Source organism: Oncorhynchus nerka, linkage group LG26 (genome assembly GCF_034236695.1).
Source record: "Oncorhynchus nerka isolate Pitt River linkage group LG26, Oner_Uvic_2.0, whole genome shotgun sequence".
Classification (NCBI taxonomy): Eukaryota; Metazoa; Chordata; class Actinopteri; order Salmoniformes; family Salmonidae; genus Oncorhynchus; species Oncorhynchus nerka.
Window position 1 is genome coordinate 52,909,098 of NC_088421.1, and position 17,500 is coordinate 52,926,597.

A 17,500-nucleotide genomic window follows, 5' to 3' on the forward strand; every position below is an offset into this window, starting at 1 on the left:
ACTATGTTAGATGAGGTGTGTATCTACTGTCTCCACTATGTTAGATGAGGTGTGTATCTACTGTCTCCACTATGTTAGATGAGGTGTGTATCTACTGTCTCCACTATGTTAGATGAGGTGTGTACCTACTGTCTCCACTATGTTAGATGAGGTGTGTATCTACTGTCTCCACTATGTTAGATGAGGTGTGTATCTACTGTCTCCACTATGTTAGATGAGGTGTGTATCTACTGTCTCCACTATGTTAGATGAGGTGTGTATCTACTGTCTCCACTATGTTAGATGAGGTGTGTATCTACTGTCTCCACTATGTTAGAGGTGTGTATCTACTGTCTCCACTATGTTAGATGAGGTGTGTATCTACTGTCTCCACTATGTTAGAGGTGTGTATCTACTGTCTCCACTATGTTAGATGAGGTGTGTATCTACTGTCTCCACTATGTTAGAGGTGTGTATCTACTGTCTCCACTATGTTAGAGAGGTGTGTATCTACTGTCTCCACTATGTTAGAGGTGTGTATCTACTGTCTCCACTATGTTAGATGAGGGTGTATCTACTGTCTCCACTATGTTAGATGAGGTGTGTATCTACTGTCTCCACTATGTTAGATGAGGTGTGTATCTACTGTCTCCACTATGTTAGAGGGTGTATCTACTGTCTCCACTATGTTAGAGGTGTGTATCTACTGTCTCCACTATGTTAGAGGTGTGTATCTACTGTCTCCACTATGTTAGAGGGTGTGTATCTACTGTCTCCACTATGTTAGAGGTGTGTATCTACTGTCTCCACTATGTTAGAGAGGGTGTATCTACTGTCTCCACTATGTTAGAGGTGTGTATCTACTGTCTCCACTATGTTAGAGGTGTATATCTACTATCTCCACTATGTTAGATGAGGTGTGTATCTACTGTCTCCACTATGTTAGAGGTGTGTATCTACTGTCTCCACTATGTTAGATGAGGTGTGTACCTACTGTCTCCACTATGTTAGAGGTGTGTATCTACTGTCTCCACTATGTTAGAGGTGTGTACCTACTGTCTCCACTATGTTAGAGGTGTGTATCTACTGTCTCCACTATGTTAGAGGTGTGTATCTACTGTCTCCACTATGTTAGAGGTGTGTATCTACTGTCTCCACTATGTTAGATGAGGTGTGTATCTACTGTCTCCACTATGTTAGAGAGGTGTGTATCTACTGTCTCCACTATGTTAGAGGGTGTGTATCTACTGTCTCCACTATGTTAGAGGTGTGTATCTACTGTCTCCACTATGTTAGAGGTGTGTATCTACTGTCTCCACTATGTTAGAGGTGTGTATCTACTGTCTCCACTATGTTAGAGGTGTGTATCTACTGTCTCCACTATGTTAGAGGTGTGTATCTACTGTCTCCACTATGTTAGAGGTGTGTATCTACTGTCTCCACTATGTTAGATGAGGTGTGTATCTACTGTCTCCACTATGTTAGAGGTGTGTATCTACTGTCTCCACTATGTTAGAGGTGTGTATCTACTGTCTCCACTATGTTAGATGGTGTGTATCTACTGTCTCCACTATGTTAGAGGTGTGTATCTACTGTCTCCACTATGTTAGATGAGGTGTGTATCTACTGTCTCCACTATGTTAGAGGTGTGTATCTACTGTCTCCACTATGTTAGAGAGGTGTGTATCTACTGTCTCCACTATGTTAGAGGTGTGTATCTACTGTCTCCACTATGTTAGAGGTGTGTATCTACTGTCTCCACTATGTTAGAGAGGTGTGTACCTACTGTCTCCACTATGTTAGATGAGGTGTGTATCTACTGTCTCCACTATGTTAGATGAGGTGTGTATCTACTGTCTCCACTATGTTAGAGGTGTGTATCTACTGTCTCCACTATGTTAGAGGTGTGTATCTACTGTCTCCACTATGTTAGAGGTGTGTATCTACTGTCTCCACTATGTTAGATGAGGTGTGTATCTACTGTCTCCACTATGTTAGATGAGGTGTGTATCTACTGTCTCCACTATGTTAGAGAGGTGTGTATCTACTGTCTCCACTATGTTAGATGAGGTGTGTATCTACTGTCTCCACTATGTTAGATGAGGTGTGTATCTACTGTCTCCACTATGTTAGATGAGGTGTGTATCTACTGTCTCCACTATGTTAGATGAGGTGTGTATCTACTGTCTCCACTATGTTAGAGGTGTGTATCTACTGTCTCCACTATGTTAGAGGTGTGTATCTACTGTCTCCACTATGTTAGATGAGGTGTGTATCTACTGTCTCCACTATGTTAGATGGGTGTATCTACTGTCTCCACTATGTTAGATGAGGTGTATCTACTGTCTCCACTATGTTAGAGGTGTGTATCTACTGTCTCCACTATGTTATGAGGTGTGTATCTACTGTCTCCACTATGTTAGAGGTGTGTATCTACTGTCTCCACTATGTTAGATGAGGTGTGTATCTACTGTCTCCACTATGTTAGAGGTGTGTATCTACTGTCTCCACTATGTTAGATGAGGTGTGTATCTACTGTCTCCACTATGTTAGATGAGGTGTGTATCTACTGTCTCCACTATGTTATGAGGTGTGTATCTACTGTCTCCACTATGTTAGATGAGGTGTGTATCTACTGTCTCCACTATGTTAGATGAGGTGTGTACCTACTGTCTCCACTATGTTAGAGGTGTGTATCTACTGTCTCCACTATGTTAGATGTGTATCTACTGTCTCCACTATGTTAGAGGTGTGTATCTACTGTCTCCACTATGTTAGATGAGGTGTGTATCTACTGTCTCCACTATGTTAGAGGTGTGTATCTACTGTCTCCACTATGTTAGATGAGGTGTGTATCTACTGTCTCCACTATGTTAGAGGTGTGTATCTACTGTCTCCACTATGTTAGAGGTGTGTATCTACTGTCTCCACTATGTTAGATGAGGTGTGTATCTACTGTCTCCACTATGTTAGAGGTGTGTATCTACTGTCTCCACTATGTTAGATGAGGTGTGTATCTACTGTCTCCACTATGTTAGAGGGGTGTACCTACTGTCTCCACTATGTTAGAGGTGTGTATCTACTGTCTCCACTATGTTAGAGGTGTGTATCTACTGTCTCCACTATGTTAGAGGGGTGTATCTACTGTCTCCACTATGTTAGAGGTGTGTACCTACTGTCTCTACTATGTTAGATGAGGTGTGTATCTACTGTCTCCACTATGTTAGAGGTGTGTATCTACTGTCTCCACTATGTTAGAGGGGTGTACCTACTGTCTCCACTATGTTAGATGAGGTGTGTATCTACTGTCTCCACTATGTTAGAGGTGTGTATCTACTGTCTCCACTATGTTAGATGAGGTGTGTATCTACTGTATCCACTATGTTAGAGGGGTGTACCTACTGTCTCCACTATGTTAGAGGTGTGTATCTACTGTCTCCACTATGTTAGAGGTGTGTATCTACTGTCTCCACTATGTTAGAGGGGTGTATCTACTGTCTCCACTATGTTAGAGGTGTGTACCTACTGTCTCTACTATGTTAGATGAGGTGTGTATCTACTGTCTCCACTATGTTAGATGATGTGTGTACCTACTGTCTCCACTATGTTAGAGGGGTGTACCTACTGTCTCCACTATGTTAGAGGTGTGTATCTATTGTCTCTACTATGTTAGAGGTGTGTATCTACTGTCTCCACTATGTTAGAGGTGTGTATCTACTGTCTCCACTATGTTAGAGGTGTGTATCTACTGTCTCCACTATGTTAGATGAGGTGTGTATCTACTGTCTCCACTATGTTAGATGAGGTGTGTATCTACTGTCTCCACTATGTTAGATGAGGTGTGTATCTACTGTCTCCACTATGTTAGAGGTGTGTATCTACTGTCTCCACTATGTTAGAGGTGTGTATCTACTGTCTCCACTATGTTAGAGGTGTGTATCTACTGTCTCCACTATGTTAGATGAGGTGTGTATCTACTGTCTCCACTATGTTAGATGAGGTGTGTATCTACTGTCTCCACTATGTTAGAGGTGTGTATCTACTGTCTCCACTATGTTAGAGGTGTGTATCTACTGTCTCCACTATGTTAGATGAGGTGTGTATCTACTGTCTCCACTATGTTAGAGGTGTGTATCTACTGTCTCCACTATGTTAGAGGTGTGTATCTACTGTCTCCACTATGTTAGATGAGGTGTGTATCTACTGTCTCCACTATGTTAGAGGTGTGTATCTACTGTCTCCACTATGTTAGAGGTGTGTATCTACTGTCTCCACTATGTTAGAGGTGTGTATCTACTGTCTCCACTATGTTAGAGGTGTGTATCTACTGTCTCCACTATGTTAGATGAGGTGTGTATCTACTGTCTCCACTATGTTAGAGGTGTGTATCTACTGTCTCCACTATGTTAGAGTGTGTACTATCTACTGTCTCCACTATGTTAGATGAGGTGTGTATCTACTGTCTCCACTATGTTAGAGGTGTGTATCTACTGTCTCCACTATGTTAGATGAGGTGTGTATCTACTGTCTCCACTATGTTAGATGAGGTGTGTATCTACTGTCTCCACTATGTTAGATGAGGTGTGTATCTACTGTCTCCACTATGTTAGATGAGGTGTGTATCTACTGTCTCCACTATGTTAGATGAGGTGTGTATCTACTGTCTCCACTATGTTAGAGGTGTGTATCTACTGTCTCCACTATGTTAGAGGTGTGTATCTACTGTCTCCACTATGTTAGATGAGGTGTGTATCTACTGTCTCCACTATGTTAGATGAGGTGTGTATCTACTGTCTCCACTATGTTAGAGAGGTGTGTATCTACTGTCTCCACTATGTTAGATGGTGTGTATCTACTGTCTCCACTATGTTAGATGAGGTGTGTATCTACTGTCTCCACTATGTTAGAGGTGTGTATCTACTGTCTCCACTATGTTAGATGAGGTGTGTATCTACTGTCTCCACTATGTTAGATGAGGTGTGTATCTACTGTCTCCACTATGTTAGATGAGGTGTGTATCTACTGTCTCCACTATGTTAGAGGTGTGTATCTACTGTCTCCACTATGTTAGATGAGGTGTGTATCTACTGTCTCCACTATGTTAGATGAGGTGTGTATCTACTGTCTCCACTATGTTAGATGAGGTGTGTATCTACTGTCTCCACTATGTTAGATGAGGTGTATCTACTGTCTCCACTATGTTAGATGAGGTGTGTATCTACTGTCTCCACTATGTTAGATGAGGTGTGTATCTACTGTCTCCACTATGTTAGATGAGGTGTGTATCTACTGTCTCCACTATGTTAGATGAGGTGTGTATCTACTGTCTCCACTATGTTAGAGGTGTGTATCTACTGTCTCCACTATGTTAGATGAGGTGTGTATCTACTGTCTCCACTATGTTAGAGGTGTGTATCTACTGTCTCCACTATGTTAGAGGTGTGTATCTACTGTCTCCACTATGTTAGAGGTGTGTATCTACTGTCTCCACTATGTTAGATGAGGTGTGTATCTACTGTCTCCACTATGTTAGATGAGGTGTGTATCTACTGTCTCCACTATGTTAGATGGGTGTGTATCTACTGTCTCCACTATGTTAGATGAGGTGTGTATCTACTGTCTCCACTATGTTAGATGAGGTGTGTATCTACTGTCTCCACTATGTTAGATGAGGTGTGTATCTACTGTCTCCACTATGTTAGATGAGGTGTGTATCTACTGTCTCCACTATGTTAGATGAGGTGTGTATCTACTGTCTCCACTATGTTAGAGGTGTGTACCTACTGTCTCCTACTATGTTAGATGAGGTGTGTATCTACTGTCTCCACTATGTTAGATGAGGTGTGTATCTACTGTCTCCACTATGTTATGAGGTGTGTATCTACTGTCTCCACTATGTTAGAGGTGTGTATCTACTGTCTCCACTATGTTAGATGAGGTGTGTATCTACTGTCTCCACTATGTTAGATGAGGTGTGTATCTACTGTCTCCACTATGTTAGAGTATCTACTGTCTCCACTATGTTAGAGGTGTGTATCTACTGTCTCCACTATGTTAGATGAGGTGTGTATCTACTGTCTCCACTATGTTAGATGGTGTGTATCTACTGTCTCCACTATGTTAGAGGTGTGTATCTACTGTCTCCACTATGTTAGAGGTGTGTATCTACTGTCTCCACTATGTTAGATGAGGTGTGTATCTACTGTCTCCACTATGTTAGAGGTGTGTATCTACTGTCTCCACTATGTTAGAGGTGTGTATCTACTGTCTCCACTATGTTAGAGAGGTGTGTATCTACTGTCTCCACTATGTTAGAGGTGTGTATCTACTGTCTCCACTATGTTAGAGGTGTGTATCTACTGTCTCCACTATGTTAGATGAGGTGTGTATCTACTGTCTCCACTATGTTAGAGGTGTGTATCTACTGTCTCCACTATGTTAGAGAGGTGTGTATCTACTGTCTCCACTATGTTAGAGGTGTGTATCTACTGTCTCCACTATGTTAGATGAGGTGTGTATCTACTGTCTCCACTATGTTAGAGGTGTGTATCTACTGTCTCCACTATGTTAGAGGTGTGTATCTACTGTCTCCACTATGTTAGATGAGGTGTGTATCTACTGTCTCCACTATGTTAGATGAGGTGTGTATCTACTGTCTCCACTATGTTAGAGGTGTGTATCTACTGTCTCCACTATGTTAGATGAGGTGTGTATCTACTGTCTCCACTATGTTAGAGGTGTGTATCTACTGTCTCCACTATGTTAGAGAGGTGTGTATCTACTGTCTCCACTATGTTAGAGGTGTGTATCTACTGTCTCCACTATGTTAGAGGTGTGTATCTACTGTCTCCACTATGTTAGATGAGGTGTGTATCTACTGTCTCCACTATGTTAGAGGTGTGTATCTACTGTCTCCACTATGTTAGAGGTGTGTATCTACTGTCTCCACTATGTTAGATGAGGTGTGTATCTACTGTCTCCACTATGTTAGATGAGGTGTGTATCTACTGTCTCCACTATGTTAGATGAGGTGTGTATCTACTGTCTCCACTATGTTAGAGGTGTGTATCTACTGTCTCCACTATGTTAGATGAGGTGTGTATCTACTGTCTCCACTATGTTAGATGAGGTGTGTATCTACTGTCTCCACTATGTTAGATGAGGTGTGTATCTACTGTCTCCACTATGTTAGATGAGGTGTGTATCTACTGTCTCCACTATGTTAGATGAGGTGTGTATCTACTGTCTCCACTATGTTAGATGAGGTGTGTATCTACTGTCTCCACTATGTTAGAGGTGTGTATCTACTGTCTCCACTATGTTAGATGGTGTGTATCTACTGTCTCCACTATGTTAGATGAGGTGTGTATCTACTGTCTCCACTATGTTAGATGAGGTGTGTATCTACTGTCTCCACTATGTTAGAGGTGTGTATCTACTGTCTCCACTATGTTAGATGAGGTGTGTATCTACTGTCTCCACTATGTTAGATGAGGTGTGTATCTACTGTCTCCACTATGTTAGATGAGGTGTGTATCTACTGTCTCCACTATGTTAGAGAGGTGTGTATCTACTGTCTCCACTATGTTAGAGGTGTGTATCTACTGTCTCCACTATGTTAGAGAGGTGTGTATCTACTGTCTCCACTATGTTAGAGGTGTGTATCTACTGTCTCCACTATGTTAGAGGTGTGTATCTACTGTCTCCACTATGTTAGATGAGGTGTGTATCTACTGTCTCCACTATGTTAGATGAGGTGTGTATCTACTGTCTCCACTATGTTAGATGGTGTGTATCTACTGTCTCCACTATGTTAGATGAGGTGTGTATCTACTGTCTCCACTATGTTAGATGTGTGTATCTACTGTCTCCACTATGTTAGATGAGGTGTGTATCTACTGTCTCCACTATGTTAGATGAGGTGTGTATCTACTGTCTCCACTATGTTAGATGAGGTGTGTATCTACTGTCTCCACTATGTTAGATGAGGTGTGTATCTACTGTCTCCACTATGTTAGATGAGGTGTGTATCTACTGTCTCCACTATGTTAGATGAGGTGTGTATCTACTGTCTCCACTATGTTAGATGAGGTGTGTATCTACTGTCTCCACTATGTTAGATGAGGTGTGTATCTACTGTCTCCACTATGTTAGATGGTGTGTATCTACTGTCTCCACTATGTTAGATGAGGTGTGTATCTACTGTCTCCACTATGTTAGATGAGGTGTGTATCTACTGTCTCCACTATGTTAGATGAGGTGTGTATCTACTGTCTCCACTATGTTAGAGGTGTGTATCTACTGTCTCCACTATGTTAGATGAGGTGTGTATCTACTGTCTCCACTATGTTAGATGAGGTGTGTATCTACTGTCTCCACTATGTTAGATGAGGTGTGTATCTACTGTCTCCACTATGTTAGAGGTGTGTATCTACTGTCTCCACTATGTTAGATGGTGTGTATCTACTGTCTCCACTATGTTAGAGAGGTGTGTATCTACTGTCTCCACTATGTTAGATGAGGTGTGTATCTACTGTCTCCACTATGTTAGATGAGGTGTGTATCTACTGTCTCCACTATGTTAGATGAGGTGTGTATCTACTGTCTCCACTATGTTAGATGAGGTGTGTATCTACTGTCTCCACTATGTTAGATGAGGTGTGTATCTACTGTCTCCACTATGTTAGATGAGGTGTGTATCTACTGTCTCCACTATGTTAGATGAGGTGTGTATCTACTGTCTCCACTATGTTAGATGAGGTGTGTATCTACTGTCTCCACTATGTTAGATGAGGTGTGTATCTACTGTCTCCACTATGTTAGATGAGGTGTGTATCTACTGTCTCCACTATGTTAGAGAGGTGTGTATCTACTGTCTCCACTATGTTAGATGAGGTGTGTATCTACTGTCTCCACTATGTTAGATGAGGTGTGTATCTACTGTCTCCACTATGTTAGATGAGGTGTGTATCTACTGTCTCCACTATGTTAGATGGTGTGTATCTACTGTCTCCACTATGTTAGATGAGGTGTGTATCTACTGTCTCCACTATGTTAGAGGTGTGTATCTACTGTCTCCACTATGTTAGATGAGGTGTGTATCTACTGTCTCCACTATGTTAGATGAGGTGTGTATCTACTGTCTCCACTATGTTAGATGAGGTGTGTATCTACTGTCTCCACTATGTTAGATGAGGTGTGTATCTACTGTCTCCACTATGTTAGATGAGGTGTGTATCTACTGTCTCCACTATGTTAGATGAGGTGTGTATCTACTGTCTCCACTATGTTAGAGGTGTGTATCTACTGTCTCCACTATGTTAGATGAGGTGTGTATCTACTGTCTCCACTATGTTAGATGAGGTGTGTATCTACTGTCTCCACTATGTTAGATGAGGTGTGTATCTACTGTCTCCACTATGTTAGATGAGTGTGTATCTACTGTCTCCACTATGTTAGATGAGGTGTGTATCTACTGTCTCCACTATGTTAGAGGTGTGTATCTACTGTCTCCACTATGTTAGATGAGGTGTGTATCTACTGTCTCCACTATGTTAGATGAGGTGTGTATCTACTGTCTCCACTATGTTAGATGAGGTGTGTATCTACTGTCTCACTATGTTAGATGAGGTGTGTATCTACTGTCTCCACTATGTTAGATGAGGTGTGTATCTACTGTCTCCACTATGTTAGATGAGGTGTGTATCTACTGTCTCCACTATGTTAGAGGTGTGTATCTACTGTCTCCACTCTGTTAGAGGTGTGTATCTACTGTCTCCACTATGTTAGATGAGGTGTGTATCTACTGTCTCCACTATGTTAGATGAGGTGTGTATCTACTGTCTCCACTATGTTAGATGAGGTGTGTATCTACTGTCTCCACTATGTTAGATGAGGTGTGTATCTACTGTCTCCACTATGTTAGATGAGGTGTGTATCTACTGTCTCCACTATGTTAGATGAGGTGTGTATCTACTGTCTCCACTATGTTAGATGAGGTGTGTATCTACTGTCTCCACTATGTTAGATGAGGTGTGTATCTACTGTCTCCACTATGTTAGATGAGGTGTGTATCTACTGTCTCCACTATGTTAGATGAGGTGTGTATCTACTGTCTCCACTATGTTAGAGGTGTATATCTACTATCTCCACTATGTTAGATGAGGTGTGTATCTACTGTCTCCACTATGTTAGAGGTGTGTATCTACTGTCTCCACTATGTTAGATGAGGTGTGTACCTACTGTCTCCACTATGTTAGATGAGGTGTGTATCTACTGTCTCCACTATGTTAGAGGGGTGTATCTACTGTCTCCACTATGTTAGAGGTGTGTACCTACTGTCTCCACTATGTTAGAGGTGTGTATCTACTGTCTCCACTATGTTAGATGAGGTGTGTATCTACTGTCTCCACTATGTTAGAGGTGTGTATCTACTGTCTCCACTATGTTAGATGAGGTGTGTATCTACTGTCTCCACTATGTTAGATGAGGTGTGTATCTACTGTCTCCACTATGTTAGATGAGGTGTGTATCTACTGTCTCCACTATGTTAGATGAGGTGTGTATCTACTGTCTCCACTATGTTAGAGGTGTGTATCTACTGTCTCCACTATGTTAGATGAGGTGTGTACCTACTGTCTCCACTATGTTAGATGAGGTGTGTATCTACTGTCTCCACTATGTTAGAGGGGTGTATCTACTGTCTCCACTATGTTAGAGGTGTGTATCTACTGTCTCCACTATGTTATGTTACTGTCTCCACTATGTTAGAGGTGTGTATCTACTGTCTCCACCACTATGTTATGTTAGAGGTGTGTATCTACTGTCTCCACTATGTTAGAGGTGTGTATCTACTGTCTCCACTATGTTAGATGAGGTGTGTATCTACTGTCTCCACTATGTTAGATGAGGTGTGTATCTACTGTCTCCACTATGTTAGATGAGGTGTGTATCTACTGTCTCCACTATGTTAGATGAGGTGTGTATCTACTGTCTCCACTATGTTAGATGAGGTGTGTATCTACTGTCTCCACTATGTTAGATGAGGTGTGTATCTACTGTCTCCACTATGTTAGATGAGGTGTGTATCTACTGTCTCCACTATGTTAGATGAGGTGTGTATCTACTGTCTCCACTATGTTAGATGAGGTGTGTATCTACTGTCTCCACTATGTTAGATGAGGTGTGTATCTACTGTCTCCACTATGTTAGATGAGGTGTGTATCTACTGTCTCCACTATGTTAGATGAGGTGTGTATCTACTGTCTCCACTATGTTAGATGAGGTGTGTATCTACTGTCTCCACTATGTTAGATGAGGTGTGTATCTACTGTCTCCACTATGTTAGATGAGGTGTGTATCTACTGTCTCCACTATGTTAGAGGTGTGTATCTACTGTCTCCACTATGTTAGATGAGGTGTGTATCTACTGTCTCCACTATGTTAGAGGGGTGTATCTACTGTCTCCACTATGTTAGAGGTGTGTATCTACTGTCTCCACTATGTTAGAGGTGTGTATCTACTGTCTCCACTATGTTAGAGGTGTGTACCTACTGTCTCCACTATGTTAGAGGTGTGTATCTACTGTCTCCACTCAGTTAGAGGTGTGTATCTACTGTCTCCACTATGTTAGATGAGGTGTGTATCTACTGTCTCCACTATGTTAGAGGTGTGTATCTACTGTCTCCACTATGTTAGATGAGGTGTGTATCTACTGTCTCCACTATGTTAGAGGTGTGTATCTACTGTCTCCACTATGTTAGATGAGGTGTGTATCTACTGTCTCCACTATGTTAGATGAGGTGTGTATCTACTGTCTCCACTATGTTAGATGAGGTGTGTATCTACTGTCTCCACTATGTTAGATGAGGTGTGTATCTACTGTCTCCACTATGTTAGATGAGGTGTGTATCTACTGTCTCCACTATGTTAGATGAGGTGTGTATCTACTGTCTCCACTATGTTAGATGAGGTGTGTATCTACTGTCTCCACTATGTTAGATGAGGTGTGTATCTACTGTCTCCACTATGTTAGAGGTGTGTATCTACTGTCTCCACTATGTTAGATGAGGTGTGTATCTACTGTCTCCACTATGTTAGATGAGGTGTGTATCTACTGTCTCCACTATGTTAGATGAGGTGTGTATCTACTGTCTCCACTATGTTAGAGGTGTGTATCTACTGTCTCCACTATGTTAGATGAGGTGTGTATCTACTGTCTCCACTATGTTAGATGAGGTGTGTATCTACTGTCTCCACTATGTTAGAGGTGTGTATCTACTGTCTCCACTATGTTAGAGGTGTGTATCTACTGTCTCCACTATGTTAGAGGTGTGTATCTACTGTCTCCACTATGTTAGATGAGGTGTGTATCTACTGTCTCCACTATGTTAGAGGTGTGTATCTACTGTCTCCACTATGTTAGAGGGGTGTACCTACTGTCTCCACTATGTTAGAGGTGTGTATCTACTGTCTCCACTATGTTAGAGGTGTGTATCTACTGTCTCCACTATGTTAGAGGTGTGTATCTACTGTCTCCACTATGTTAGAGGTGTGTATCTACTGTCTCCACTAATTGACATTATTTGAGTCAATTGGAGGTGTACCTGTGGATGTATTTCAAGGCCTACCTTTAAACTCAGTGCCTCTTTGCTTGACATCATGGGAAAATCAAAAGAAATCAGCCAAGACCTCAGAAAACAAATTGTAGACCTCCACAAGTCTGGTTCATCCTTGGGAGCAATTTCCAAACGCCTGAAGGTACCACGTTCATCTGTAAAAACAATAGTACGCAAGTATAAACTCCATGGGACCACACAGCCGTCATACCGCTCAGGAAGGAGACGCGTTCTGTCTCCTAGAGATGAACGTACTTTGGTGCGAAAAGTGCAAATCAATCCCAGAACAACAGCAAAGGATTTTGTGAAGATGCTGGAGGAAACAGGTACAAAAGTATCCATATACACAGGAAAACGAGTCCTATATCGACATAACCTGAAAGGCCGCTCAGCAAGGAAGAATTGTGAAAAACTGAGTTTAAATGTATTTGGCTAAGGTGTATGTAAACTTCTGACCTCTACTGCGTCTCCTGTCTCCACTATCTTAAAAGAAGTGTGTGTGTGTGTGTGTGTGTGTGTGTAGGCATGAGGACGGTACAGTGCGATTCTGGAATGTGTCTGCTGTTGCCATGACTCCTCTCTACAAGCTCAGCACGGCTAACGTCTTCCATACCGACTGTGACCCTAGCGACGACCCCCTGGACCCTACCGACGACCCCGAAGCACTGCAAGAGGAGGAGTGGCCTCCCTTCAGGAAGGTCAGAACACAGATACATGCACACACACACCGACACACACACACACCGACACACACACACACCGACACACACACACACCGACACACACACACACCGACACACACACACACCGACACACACACACACCGACACACACATGCAGACACATGCACACACCGACACACACACACACGACACACACACACAGACAAATGCACACACATGACACACACACACTGACACACACACACACATGCAGACACATGCACACACACACCGACACACACACACATCGACACACACACATGCAGACACATGCACACACACCGACACACACACACTGACACACACACACACCGACACATGCAGACACATGCACACACACACCGACACACACACACATCGACACACACACATGCAGACACATGCATACACACACCGACACACACACACACCGACACACACACATGCAGACACATGCACACACACCGACACACACACACTGACACACACACACACCGACACATGCAGACACATGCACACACACACACACCGACACACACACACACATGCAGACACATGCAGACACACACCGATGCACACACACACCGACACACACACACACCGACACACACACATGCAGACACATGCACACACACCGACACACACACACTGACACACACACACACCGACACATGCAGACACATGCACACACACACCGACACACACACATCGACACACACACATGCAGACACGAGCTCACACATTTCTTATAAATTTGCAAACATTTCTAAAAACCTGTTTTCACTTTGTCATTGTGGTGTCACTATAGGGTATTGAGTCATTATGGGGTATTGAGCCGTTATGGGGTATTGAGTCACTATGGGGTATTGAGTCATTATGGGGTATTGAGTCGTTATGGGGTATTGAGTCATTATGGGGTATTGAGTCATTATGGGGTATTGAGCCATTATGGGGTATTGAGCCATTATGGGGTATTGAGCCATTATGGGGTATTGTGCCATTATGGGGTATTGAGTCATTATGGGGTATTGAGTCATTATGGGGTATTGAGTCATTATGGGGTAATGAGCCATTATGGGGTATTGAGCCATTATGGGGTATTGAGTCATTATGGGGTATTGAGTCATTATGGGGTATTGAGTCATTATGGGGTATTGTGTCATTATGGGGTATTGTGTCATTATGGGGTATTGTGTCATTATGGGGTATTGTGTCATTATGGGGTATTGAGTCACTATGGGGTATTGAGTCATTATGGGGTATTGAGTCATTATGGGGTATTGAGTCATTATGGGGTATTGAGTCATTATGGGGTATTGTGTCATTATGGGGTATTGAGTCACTATGGGGTATTGAGTCATTATGGGGTATTGAGTCACTATGGGGTATTGAGTCATTATGGGGTATTGAGTCATTATGGGGTATTGAGTCATTATGGGGTATTGAGTCATTATGGGGTATTGAGTCATTATGGGGTATTGAGTCATTATGGGGTATTGAGTCATTATGGGGTATTGAGTCATTATGTCATTATGGGGTATTGAGTCATTATGTCATTATGGGGTATTGAGTCACTATGGGGTATTGAGCCATTATGGGGTATTGAGCCATTATGGGGTATTGAGCCATTATGGGGTATTGAGCCATTATGGGGTATTGAGCCATTATGGGGTATTGAGTCATTATGGGGTGTTTTGATTCCGTATAGTGATGATGATGATGATGTGTGTTCTAGGTGGGCTGTTTTGATTCCATATAGTGATGATGATGATGATGATGATGGGCTGTTTTGATTCCGTATAGTGATGATGATGATGGTGTGTGTTCTAGGTGGGCTGTTTTGATTCCGTATAGTGATGATGATGATGATGGTGTGTGTTCTAGGTGGGCTGTTTTGATTCCGTATAGTGATGATGATGATGTGTGTTCTAGGTGGGCTGTATTTTGATTCCGATTCCATAGTGATGATGATGATGATGATGATGGTGTGTGTTCTAGGTGGGCTGTTTTGATTCCGTATAGTGATGATGATGATGATGTGTGTTCTAGGTGGGCTGTTTTGATTCCGTATAGTGATGATGATGATGTGTGTTCTAGGTGGGCTGTTTTGATTCCGTATAGTGATGATGATGATGGTGTGTGTTCTAGGTGGGCTGTTTTGATTCCGTAATGGTGTGTGTTCTAGGTGGGCTGATGATGATGATGATGTGTGTTCTAGGTGGGCTGGTTTGATTCCGTATAGTGAATGATGATGATGTGTGTTCTAGGTGGGCTGTTTTGATCCGTATAGTGATGATGATGATGATGTGTGTTCTAGGTGGGCTGGTTTGACCCGTATAGTGAAGATGATGATGTGTGTTCTAGGTGGGCTGTTTTGATCCGTATAGTGAAGATGATGATGTGTGTTCTAGGTGGGCTGTTTTGATTCCGTATAGTGATGATGATGATGATGATGTGTGTTCTAGGTGGACTGTTTTGATTCCGTATAGTGATGATGATGATGTGTGTTCTAGGTGGGCTGGTTTGATCCGTATAGTGATGATGATGGTGTGTGTTCTAGGTGGGCTGGTTTGATCCGTATAGTGATGATGATGTGTGTTCTAGGTGGGCTGGTTTGATTCCGTATAGTGATGATGATGATGTGTGTTCTAGGTGGGCTGTTTTGATCCGTATAGTGAAGATGATGATGTGTGTTCTAGGTGGGCTGTTTTGATCCGTATAGTGATGATGATGATGATGTGTGTTCTAGGTGGGCTGTTTGACCCGTATAGTGAAGATGATGATGTGTGTTCTAGGTGGGCTGTTTTGATCCGTATAGTGAAGATGATGATGTGTGTTCTAGGTGGGCTGTTTTGATTCCGTATAGTGATGATGATGATGATGATGTGTGTTCTAGGTGGACTGTTTTGATTCCGTATAGTGATGATGATGATGTGTGTTCTAGGTGGGCTGGTTTGATCCGTATAGTGATGATGATGATGTGTGTTCTAGGTGGGCTGGTTTGATCCGTATAGTGATGATGATGATGATGTGTGTTCTAGGTGGGCTGGTTTGACCCGTATAGTGAAGATGATGATGTGTGTTCTAGGTGGGCTGTTTTGATCCGTATAGTGAAGATGATGATGTGTGTTCTAGGTGGGCTGTTTTGATTCCGTATAGTGATGATGATGATGATGATGTGTGTTCTAGGTGGGCTGTTTTGATTCCGTATAGTGATGATGATGATGTGTGTTCTAGGTGGGCTGGTTTGATCCGTATAGTGATGATGATGGTGTGTGTTCTAGGTGGGCTGGTTTGATCCGTATAGTGATGATGATGATGTGTGTTCTAGGTGGGCTGGTTTGATCCGTATAGTGATGATGATGATGTGTGTTCTAGGTGGGCTGGTTTGACCCGTATAGTGAAGATGATGATGTGTGTTCTAGGTGGGCTGTTTTGATTCCGTATAGTGATGATGATGATGTGTGTTCTAGGTGGGCTGTTTTGATCCGTATAGTGAAGATGATGATGTGTGTTCTAGGTGGGCTGGTTTGACCCGTATAGTGAAGATGATGATGTGTGTTCTAGGTGGGCTGTTTTGATCCGTATAGTGAAGATGATGATGTGTGTTCTAGGTGGGCTGGTTTGATCCGTATAGTGAAGATGATGATGTGTGTTCTAGGTGGGCTGGTTTGACCCGTATAGTGAAGATGATGATGTGTGTTCTAGGTGGGCTGTTTTGATCCGTATAGTGAAGATGATGATGTGTGTTCTAGGTGGGCTGGTTTGACCCGTATAGTGAAGATGATGATGTGTGTTCTAGGTGGGCTGTTTTGATCCGTATAGTGATGATGATGGTGTGTGTTCTAGGTGGGCTGTTTTGATCCGTATAGTGAAGATGATGATGTGTGTTCTAGGTGGGCTGTTTTGATCCGTATAGTGATGATGATGATGTGTGTTCTAGGTGGGCTGGTTTGACCCGTATAGTGAAGATGATGATGTGTGTTCTAGGTGGGCTGTTTTGATCCGTATAGTGAAGATGATGATGTGTGTTCTAGGTGGGCTGTTTTGATCCGTATAGTGAAGATGATGATGTGTGTTCTAGGTGGGCTGTTTTGATCCGTATAGTGATGATGATGATGATGTGTGTTCTAGGTGGGCTGGTTTGACCCGTATAGTGAAGATGATGATGTGTGTTCTAGGTGGGCTGTTTTGATCCGTATA

At 42.4% G+C, this 17,500-nt stretch overlaps 1 pseudogene; it reads left to right on the plus strand.

The window, feature by feature from the left end:
• Window positions 1–17,500, plus strand: part of LOC135564920 (lethal(2) giant larvae protein homolog 1-like) — an 86,678-nt pseudogene that overhangs the window by 25,334 nt on the left and 43,844 nt on the right.